An 11526-nucleotide genomic window follows, 5' to 3' on the forward strand; every position below is an offset into this window, starting at 1 on the left:
ACCAGCTGAAATCAGCCAACCAGCCTAGGCTGGTTTAAACTGGATTTTTCAGCAGGGGTGAAATGGAATTGCGTCATACCGCCACGTATCACTCGTTTTAAGGATGAATTACAGCCATACGTACTTCTGAGTACATAATGCACGATCTCTAGAAATGTATATAGGACTACAATTTCAGAATAAGCCTATGTTGACAAAATCTGTTGGGGTCACACTGCCCCATAGCATTCGTTTCACCTTTGACGAACACTTTCGCGTTTTTGCAAAAACATACATCAAAGCATACGTTCCCAATAAGCCTGGGTTGCGAAAAAAAAAAAGAGATTAAATTCCTTTCTGCAGTTTGTGAGTGCTGTGCCAAGACTTTTACATGCAAAAGAGCAGAGACAACAGAGCTCCGAGCAGGAAAAGAGAGTTCCTCAAATTAATAGCATCCACTCTCCCTGGTGTGGCGTTAAGTGCTGATCACATATACCTGATAAGAGAGGCACAGAGAGTTTGCAGCCGAGCCCATTCTTCCCTAGAACAGACAGAAAACTCTGAGCCAAAGCATCCTAATGTAACCCAAAGGGCTGTTTTTGCTTTGTACAGCTCGATAGCAGCGGTATCAACAATATCTCCTTTTGCACTTTTGCCCATCTTCATCAAATGTACCGTAATCCCATTATCTCAGTGCTGGATCTTAATTAATTTTGTAATTTCATTGCCTCTATCACACACTGGGGATTTTAGAGGGAATATAGAGTATACCCCTGTGGAAACACTCTGTGTCATTGCAGTTTAAATGGCCATTTAAATGCTGTAAAGCACGCTCGAGAGGACAACACTGATTGGTTGAAGGACACCATGTTCGTGCACAGTTCCAAGGCCTCCAATAGAAACAATCTTGCTTGTTTTTTTACTTGAAGAATCTCAAATCAAATTCAAAACTCTGATACATTCATACTGAACAGCGGCTTATTTCCACTTATTTCGCTAAATCTACTATACATCCCCTACAGAAGCCAGAAAGTGTTAGAAAGTGAGCACTTCCCGGTGGTACCATCATAGAGAGGCTCTAAATCCCTTTCCAAAACCTTTTCATTTACTGTTCCTCACTGGTAGAACAATCCCCTCAGTTCCATACAGACTGCTGAACCCCTGGCAACTTTCAAAAGACACCTAAAAAAGACTTTAATTCCTACTCTATTATAGCTTGTATATTTGTAACAAAATCAGACGTTGTAGCATTTTACGTGAGTACTGTCTCTTTGTAATTAATCACTTGATATTTTCCTCATTGTAAATTGTTTTGGACAAAAGTTTCTGATAAATGACCTTAGTTACAGGTAGTATTACCTAAATGACCTAAGATAAAGGTAGTGTTACCTAAATGACCTAAGGTAAAGGTAGTGTTACCTAAATGACCTAAGGTAAAGGTAGTGTTACCAAAATGACCTAAGGTAAAGGTAGTGTTACCAAAATGACCTAAGGTAAAGGTAGTGTTACCTAAATGACCTAAGGTAAAGGTAGTGTTACCAAAATGACCTAAGGTAAAGGTAGTATTACCTAAATGACCTAAGGTAAAGGGAGTGTTACCAAAATGACCTAAGGTAAAGGTAGTATTACCTAAATGACCTAAGGTAAAGGTAGTATTACCTACCCCCCCCACCCCCCCCCCCCCCCCCCCCAAAAAAAAAAGAATAAATAAATAAATAAATAAAAATCAGCTAGCAAGACTCTAGCAAGAAGAAAATATTTGTGATTTACATTAATGCTAAACTGGACTTGCAACAAAAGGAAGCTAAGAACAAGTGGTAATTATCTGAAAATTAACCACCCAGATTTTGACAGCAGCTAATCAAATGACAGAATATGTAAACTTAGTTTATATATATATAATTAAATAATAATATTAGTTAAAAGCCTGGATGCTTGTCCACAGAGGGCTATTATTTTGAGGGCTACTTCACGTTGACCAATCAAAGGAAAGTTGGCATTTTAGCACCACCTAGATGTGTATAATGACTTTTGAAGTCGTTTATCCATTTTCCGACCCTAAATTAAAAAAGGAAAATCGAGCCAAAATTGTTTTTGTTTTTTAAATTCTTGTGAGCAAATGAAAAACAGAAAAACTGTAATTTTTTTGAAAACGGATATGGATATTTTTAATTTATTTCTTAGTAATTTAATTTTTGTTTGTTTTTAACTATTACTATTTCATACTGTTTATTTATAAATATTTACTTTCAACATTGACAATGTATCTGAACATTTGACTGTGATTGTTGAATGTCTGCATTCAACTTTCTGTACACTTTTATTACTCTTGTTTCCATTTTAATTTTCCCCTTATTATTATTATTATCATTATTATTTTTTAGTTTTTTTCCCCTTTTTTATTGTTTTTCCCTCTTTTTGTAAAAAAAGCAACAACAAAGATAATATTTAACTAGTTGTACTGAAATATTGTTTGTTTTTTCACAATAAAAAATTTGAACAATTTTTTGTAACTCTAGAGCTGGTCCTATTCTGGATTAGAGATCCCCAAACCTACACAAATCAGCTTTGAGTGACATATCCGAGGGAAAAAAACACTCCCCAAATTAAAGTCTAAACACTAGTCCTTACCCTAAAATTATTTTGAAACAAAGTTTGTTCAGCTAGCTTCATGCAGCAGATCTCTGCCTCTAGAAAGTGGCCTTCCTACCTTATCAAATTTGCCAAGCAGTTCGTAGTCTCACTATACCTAGTTCTCTTCTACCTGATGAAAAGCAGAATGTGGTAGGCATGCTAGCAAAAAAAAAAAAAAATACTAGCATTGATGTAGAATCCTAAATGTGCATCCCGTGAGGATGTTTGGGAAATTTGACTTTTTTTTATAAACCTATGAAGCATTTCGCTTTATGGCTGTGCTTTTTCTTGAAGCGACCTGATTGACAGAATTTTTTCTTTGCTCAAAAATAATATAAATGTATTTTAAAAGTGGGTCAAGCTAGGCCAAACTTATGTGGCCTACATGTACATTTAAACATCTGGGCCAAATACTACATTTGATATCTGGCCCAAGTCTTGAGGGCCGCCTGTAAGACGGTGCCACCTCAGCTAAACCTGGGCCATGTTTGGCCCAAATGTTGCATGCCAGTGCCAGACGAATGCCTGCTGTGCCAGCTTTATGCCAAATCTGGGCCAGAATTCTTTGCTACCTGGGTGCCCTTCCAGCAGCAACCCATCTCTGGGAAAACAGTTGAGATACACTAGAAGTTTAAACTTTTCTCTGCCTCTAGAAAGTGGCCTTCCTACCTTATCAAATTTGCCAAGCAGTTCGTAGTCTCACTATACCTAGTTCTCTTCTACCTGATGAAAAGCAGAATGTGGTAGGCATGCTAGCAAAAAAAAAAAAATACTAGCATTGATGTAGAATCCTAAATGTGCATCCCGTGGGGATGTTTGGGACATTTGACTTTAAGAATCTGTGGGAACACCTGATGCACCTGAAATGTCACATGAATTGACAACATGCTAGATGAAGAGCAGTATGCCTGGTTTGCACCAAAGAGATATATATTTTAGAGAACATTTTAATTGCTGTGAGGTATTTTTTTAATAAATGTAGCCAAGTAATCCTGAAGACTTCAATTAGGTGGTTCAGGAAGGTTTAATTAAGGTTGGAGCTGAACCTTGCTGGAAGGTCAGCCTCCAGGGGCTGGATTTCACACCTCTGGGATGACTTCAGAGATACATTGCCATGCTGTATAGGTCTTGGAGTTCAGTGAAAATTAAATGTTCGAAATGAATCATTTCAAAGTTTGTCTTGAATGGTTTAGTCTTGGATACAGTATTCCAATATGATTCAAAATTGTTCCTCTCAGGAGAGCTAGTTACACCTCCACTGTTTCTGTTACAGTCATCAGGAACGATTTTAGAGACAGTGGGACGTCAGTGAAACAGATGGGCGAATTAGACACCAGCGAGCGATAACTGCGTGAGGCCAGTCCTCACCCAGAGCCACAATTTACTAAAGACCTGCTCTCGGCTTTCCTGTACTTCTGCCGTATGGAGTAACTCTAACCCATTCCAGATGCTCGCAGACAGAGCAACGCAGGGAGTGAGCTGAGGAGAGGATGAGCTCATTTTTCACTCTTGTTGGTGATAAATAAAGAACATATGCTGACCATTCGTTTGATTTTCTCCCCTCGTCCACATGTCTATAAATCAGTTTGACGCACAGGGCCGATAGTTCTCATCTGCATGCGAATGGAACTGGATAGAAGTAGCTGATCTCTGCTTAGGGGAAATTTCACGACGTGCACTGAAGGAGTGCTTGCAGACCCTCTGTGGGGAATTGAACAATCACATACCCTTGTTGCAGCCAGATCTGAGGAAGCATCCAACATCAAGACCAGAGACCTTATAGTGCTGACAAGAGATACAAGCACTATGAAATAAACTGTTGTCTGTCTGTTGCAGAAAATGCATATACCTTAATTTTCTTTAGAGATCACACAGTTGAGATATATTCATTTGTTCATTTTCTTGTCGGCTTAGTGCCTTTATTAATCCGGGGTCCCCACAGCGGAATGAACCGCCAACTTATCCAGCAAGTTTTTACACAGCAGATGCCCCCATAGCAAAATTTCTCTATCCCAGATCTGGCCCACACTATCAGCATTTGCTTGGCCCACATGCCGCAGTGAATTACGGTACATGACTGGACCAATTCTGGCTTCCATACAAGCGGCAAACATGGACCATATGTGGGCCAAGTCTCAGCCAAATTAATCACCCATAACTGAGCCTGAACTGGGCCCGATATGTTGGTGTGTTACGAATGCAATGTTTTTTATAAACCCATGAAGCATTTCGCTTTATGGCTGTGCTTTTTCTTGAAGCGACCTGATTGATAGAATTTTTTCTTTGCTCAAAAATAATATAAATGTATTTTAAAAGTGGGTCAAGCTAGGCCAAACTTATGTGGCCCACATGTACATTTAAACATCTGGGCCAAATACTACATTTGAGATCCGGCCCAAGTCTTGAGGGCCGCCTGTAAGACGGTGCCACATCAGCCAAACCTGGGCCATGTTTGGCCCATATGTTGCATGCCAGTGCCAGACGAATGCCTGCTGTGCCAGCTTTATGCCAAATATGGGCCAGAATTCTTTGCTGGTAAACTCGTTATTTACACTTGCAACATACCAGAAACCAAGCAGTGATGTTTAATAAAGAAAAATACTCATAACACCCAGGGACTGCATAGTAATGCCCTATCAACTACTCTAGCACCCTATCAATTGCAGATAAAAACAAAACCTGGGCCATGTTTAGCCCAAATGTTGCATGCCAGTGCCAGACGAATGCCTGCTGTGCCAGCTTTATGCCAAATCTGGGCCAGAATTCTTTACTACCTGGGTGCCCTTCCAGCAGCAACCCATCTCTGGGAAAACAGTTGAGATACACTAGAAGTTTAAACTTTTTGACCTCAAATTGAAATTCGAAACAACTTTAAACTGTGATTAACAAATTAATTACATTCCTTTCAAACACACTTTTCAATTCTTACCATTACACTTTACCCTCCACCCCCCTTAAACCTGTATGGAATCTATTTAGCTGCTAAGATGTTTGGTTATGGCCTAATCCCAGTTTGACCCTTGCCCTAAACTAGGATTGTCCAGTTCGCCTCTTGAAGGACCATTTTAAGCCACTGTTTACGCTTAGTGGTTTTGTCTGCCCAATCACAAGAAAACAAATCTGAAATGACTTGGGCTTGTCTACATTTGTCAACTTCCACCGCTATTTTTATAAGTCGTAGAATGTGCTTGGAACAGATACTAAACTACTTTAACAAAATGTTCTGCTACTACCAGAGACGGTTTAAACACTGTTTATCACCAGTTTTGAATCTAACACAAGGCGAAAGAGGTTACTTCCTTAACATAAAAGACCAGGAAGAAGCTCATGCATACATCGCAAGCTATAAATCCTGATAAAAAAAAAAATCAGAAAAATAAGCAAAAGAGAGATTAAAACATTGTGAAACATGATTCATATCATTACTGAGTGTAAACCGGGCCTAATTAAGATTTTCAGAATCATTGAAACATCAATGAATGTTGAAGCAGGTTGGAGATAGATGCAGATAGATTTTAGCCTCCTGAAGCAAGGTTGGACACTCCTGACCTAAACTTAAATTCTACAACAGCAGTCTAAAGCATTAGGTGAAACAAGATTCCTCTTAGTACTGAGTGTAAACCGGGCCTAATCAAGATCGTCAGAATCCTAGAAACATCTATGAATGTTTGAGCAGGTTGGATATAGATAGATTTTGGTCTCCTGAGGTAAGGTTGGACACTCCTGGCCTAAACTTAAAGTCTACAACAGCAGTCTCAAACATTGAGTAAAACAAGATTCCTCTTGGTACTGAGTGTAAACCTAATCAAAATCTTCAGAATCCTAGAAACATCTGTGAATGTTGGAGAAGGTTGGAGATAGATGCAGATAGACTTTGGCCTCCTAAAGCAAGATTGGACACTCCTGGCCTTAACCTAAAGTCTACAACAGCAGTCTAAAGCATCAAGTGAAACAAGATTCCTCTTAGTACTGAGTGTAAACCGGGCCTAATCAAGATCTTCACAATCCTTGAAACATCTATGAATGTTGGAGCAGGTTGGATATGGATAGATTTTGGCCTCCTGAGGCAAGGTTGGACACTCCTGGCCTAAACTTAAAGTCTACAACAGCAGTCTCAAACATTGAGTAAAACAAGATTCCTCTTAGTACTGAGTGTAAACCGGGCCTAATCAAGATCTTCAGAATCCTAGAAACATCTATGAATGTTGGAGCAGGTTGGATATAGATAGATTTTGGCCTCCTAAAGAAAGATTGGACAGTCCTGGCCTAAACTTAAAGTCTACAACAGCAGTGAAGTTTCAAGAACAAGTGAAGTTTATTTACAAACTATTTTCGAGAGGATCACGTGTTTATGATTGAACACGGCTGGTTCTGCATTCGCTAGGTATGATCCACCAATCAGGCCAGTTCTAACCCACTATAAAAAGCCAGGGTTTGTCCAAAGGTCTTAGTGGCGATGCAGTGACGCAGTAGGTAGTGCTGTCGCCTCACAACAAGAAGGTCGCCGGTTCGAGCCTCGGCTGAGTCAGTTGGCGTTTCTGTGTGGAGTTTGCATGTTCTCCCTGCGTTAGCTTGGGTTTCCTCCGGGTGCTCCGGTTTCCCCCACAGTCCAAACCATGCGGTGCAGGTGAATTGGGTAGGCTAAATTGTCCTAGGTGTATGATTGTGAATGAGTGTGTGGGTGTTTCCCAGAGATGGGTTGCGGCTGGAACGCCATCCGCTGCATAAAAGCGGTTCATTCCGACTAAGACTAAGCCGAAAAGAAAATGAATGAATGAATGAAGCATCTTGAAATTGGTTGGAGCTAAGATCCACAGGACACTAGTCCTCCAATGGTAAGATTGGACTCTCCTTTGCATATATACTGACTGATTGATAGATAAGTTGCTCCAGGACTAACAAACACAGTCATCGAGGATTTGCAGCTACCTATCGCCACCTGTTTGTTGATGAAAAATAGCACGTGTTAAGCCTTCTTTTGGTTTTCTCCTCTCATCCAGACAGTAAATCACTGTTGTGAGAGGGTCCGATAGTTCTCAAGGATGTGAATGGAATGGGATGGACGCATCTAAGCTCCGGCCAGAGGAAATTTCAGCACTTGCACTGAAGTCATGCCTCAGACCCTCTGCAGGGGAATGAACAATCCTTTCCCCTCGCTTGAGCCAGATCCCTGGAAGCATCCAACACTTCCTGTAGAGAGCAAGACCAGAGTCATTATAGCACTGGCCGGGGATGCAGGCAGTCTGAAGCAAACATTCAAACAAAACAGTCAGAGATTTACACGGCATGCTTGATTTGGGATGTCAGATTCCCATGGCTGTGGGGCTGAGATGAAGTGGACGGCCTGGGGCAAAGTCAACATCGGGGTTTTGGCCCCTTCTCAACCCACTCGTGCGAGAGAGGGAGAGACCGTGACCAAGTCCAGGAAACAGCTGCGGAAAAGAATGTAATCCCAGGCTCGGAGGTAAACCTGAGCCGCACCCGAGGAAGCTTTGAGATTGCGTTTTGTTTAGGTCTTCAATTTCCGGATTTGCCAAGGTAGGCCTCACTAGAATTTTCTGCTCAGTGATTTCTGCATAGGAGCAATTGCATGCAAATGTCAACCTTGCCATGAAAAAAAAAAAGAAAAAGTTTTCACCAAAATAGTGAAACTATTTCTGCAGGTTTCATTAAGTCAAATTTAAAACTTTCTAAGACCCTTTTAAGACCATTATGAATGAAATTTTAGACTTATACAGGGCTAAACACTAATGATTATTTCTAATGGCCCGATTGGGCCAGTGGATTTTTTATTTTTATGTTTTTGCTTTCCACAAAAAAAAATCAGATGTAGTTACAGTGCTTCCCACAGGTTTAAAACATACTTGCGGTGGTAGTCTGACTGAAACAAACCTTTTACCCACAGCACATAAATAGTTAACTATATGCGACAAGCAAAACATAATTTGATTTTGTACACTATTTCTATTATCATGTGTTTTAAACTTTTTCTTTTTAATGAGTTAAAGAAAAAAAAAAGACTGTTGAAATAAAAAAATGTCAAGTATCTCTCTTTTATGCTATTCAGGAGCCACGTGCACCCACTGACAGGTAAATCTGCTTCTCTATTGGCATGACATTTTGTGCACATGTGATTACCAAAGCATTTTAGATATATAAAATATGTAATATATTGACGATCAAATTAATAAAATATACAGCAGATGAGAAATAAATCACAGGAAAAGGAATAAAACAGACAATATATCTTAAAATGATAACAATTACAAGAATAAAAGGTGTAAATTATTTAAACGAGAGAAGATTTTCCACTACTTAATTTGGATGTAATTTCCTCCTCTCTGAATATTTAGTAAGTTTTTATAAGTCGTTTAGATTAAAGAAATAATTATTTAATGTCTCTCTCGCGGCTGTGCGCTTAAAATTAACGACAGCTTAGAAAATGAAAGCAAAACCAATTCACTGACATTTTAGTAGATTTAGAAACGCCGGCCGGGTGCAAAAAGGTGTGGGTCTGCAGAGCACGTGAGACTGAAAACAAGCAGCACAAAATGGGTAAACGAGAGAAGATTTGCCACTACTTAATCGCTCGAGGATGGTTGTTTATATTGTCTGGATACAAAAAAAAAAAAAGGTAAAAGGATGATAATAATAGTAAAAAAAAAAAAAAAAGTGTTACTAAATATAGATACTAAATATAGTATCTATAATATATACTAAATATAGTATAATATATACTAAATATAATATACAAATATAGTATCTATGATATATACTAAATATATATATATATATAGTATCTGTAAATATATAAAGATACTGTGTATACTGTGATACTGATCTATCTATACTAAATATAGATACATATAGATAAATATAGATACTAAATATATCAGTCTATGTGTGGGAAGCACTGAATTATTTCTTAGCAACATCCTTGAATGTGTCAAAACAAGACAACTTTTGTTGTATACTCTATTTTCAACATAATGTTTTTTTTTTTTGTTTTTTTTTTTCAAATGAAAAGTTTAACATTTTTAAGTATATTTATTGTGGAGGCAATTTCATAAATAATCAAATATATATTCTAATGGTGTACAAATATTCTGCAGCCACTTACTATTATTATTATTATAAGTATATATAAGTATGTTTTCTTGTTTTGACACATTAAAATATGTCCCTAAGAAATAACTCAGTGCTTCCCACACATAGACTTGAGCGAGCCGCCCAGCTATATTAACGGCTGCTCAAGTATATTTAGTGACACACTTTTTTTTTTTACTATTATTATCATCCTTTACACATTTTTTTGTATTCAGACAATATAAACAAACATCCTCGAGCGATTAAGTAGTGGAAAATCTTCTCTTGTTTAACCGTTTTGTACTGCTTGTTTTCATTCTCTTTTCTTATTCACATGCTCTGCAGACCCGCACTTTTTTTTGCATCCGGCCGGCGTTTCTAAATCTACTAAAATGTCAGAGAACTTGTTTTGCATTCATCGTTAATTTTGAGCGCACAGCCGCAAGAGCAAGAGAGACATTAAATAATTATTTTCTTTAATCTAAAAATTTATTTAATATTTTTGTAAAACCAGTGATATTTCAATTGCATCCACTCCCACATTAAAAAATACTATTTATATATGTATACTATTTATGTATGTATATATAAATTTATTTATTATACTATTTATATATGCATACTGTTGTGTTTTTGAACCAATACTGAATAAACATGTTCAAAAACGCTATAATATTTACTATAAATCACCATAGTATTTTTTTATGAGGTCATTCGTCAGTAAATAAAAAATGTGACGCGATCTCCGCCACTAGTAACGTCCAGGTGGCACAGCGAGATTCAGGAAGTGTCCGACTTCTGGTGTAATTTTTGAGCCCTCCTCTTACTGCAGACGCCTGCTCTCATTTACAATGCAATCAAGGCGAGGCGCAGCCTGTTATAACAGTGACGCTTCCTAGTGATGTGGAGCTGATCTGCGAACCACAGCACATTACGTTAGCTGACCAATCAGAGCCTCTTGAGGGCGGGTTTTCAAAGGAACTAGGAAACATGACAGTCATTTTCGTGTTAGCCGAATAGCTGTATATAATCAAAGTAGGACAAATGTAAAAAAATCTACAAATGAAGCTCGAGCATACATTGCTTTGCACCCCATAAACACAAACAAGGCTTAAAAATACGCCATGGACCACCCCTTTAAACTTATTTAAGACCTACAACACAATATTTCAGTGATTTTAAAGGCCTAAAATTTAGTTTTTGAAATTTAAAGGGCACCTATGGTAAAAAATCTACTTTTCAAGCTGTTTGGACAGATCTGTGTGTTGGTATAGTGTATAGACCGTCATACTGGGGTGATATGAACACACCCAGTCCTTTTTTTTCAATTTAACTACAAAAAAAAGGGTCGGCCAATTGGAGCTGTTTTCAAATCGATCGCACCATTATGTAGGTGTGCGATCCCCCCGCCCACCGAATTGATTGACAGCTGCGCGCATTAACATGTTCCGGTAGTCGCGTGTATATGTCAACAAGACCAGGCAGACATACGCAAAGCAACCGGGAATAAAAGGTCTGTTCTGTTCGCTAGGATCAGCAATCGTCATCAAATGTGATTAAGAGTAAGTTTCACATGTTTAAAGTGTTTTAAAACAGAGTATGTGTGTAATTAATTACAGCGTTCTACTTCAGCTTTACTTCATCAGCACAGCCGCGTGTCAGAACAATTATAAAAGAAGACGCTTCAATCCCGGTTTGTGGAAGTTAAATCAGGTTTATTTTGTACATTAGCGTAACAGATATCCACACAGCACTGGAGGTTAGCCTTAACTAAGCTAAGCGCGCTCTGTCTGTCTGCCTGCGTGTGTATCTGTGTGTGTGTGTGTG

At 38.5% G+C, this 11526-nt stretch overlaps 2 long non-coding RNA genes across 2 annotated transcripts in view; both read right to left on the reverse strand.

Moving 5' to 3' along the window:
* LOC141380247 (uncharacterized) overlaps nucleotides 1-11526 on the reverse strand; it is a 54390-nt gene that overhangs the window by 35462 nt on the left and 7402 nt on the right. The window lies entirely within an intron of this gene.
* LOC141380250 (uncharacterized) lies at nucleotides 2130-8345 on the reverse strand. Its single transcript, XR_015522481.1, has 3 exons — nucleotides 5293-8345; nucleotides 3322-5054; nucleotides 2130-2728 (listed from the first exon to the last, which is right to left on the reverse strand). It is a non-coding gene; the product is annotated as an uncharacterized LOC141380250 (long non-coding RNA).

The sequence above is a fragment of the Danio rerio genome, chromosome 22, assembly GCF_052040795.2.
Source record: "Danio rerio strain M-AB ecotype USA chromosome 22, GRCz13ab, whole genome shotgun sequence".
Lineage (NCBI taxonomy): Eukaryota > Metazoa > Chordata > Actinopteri > Cypriniformes > Danionidae > Danio > Danio rerio.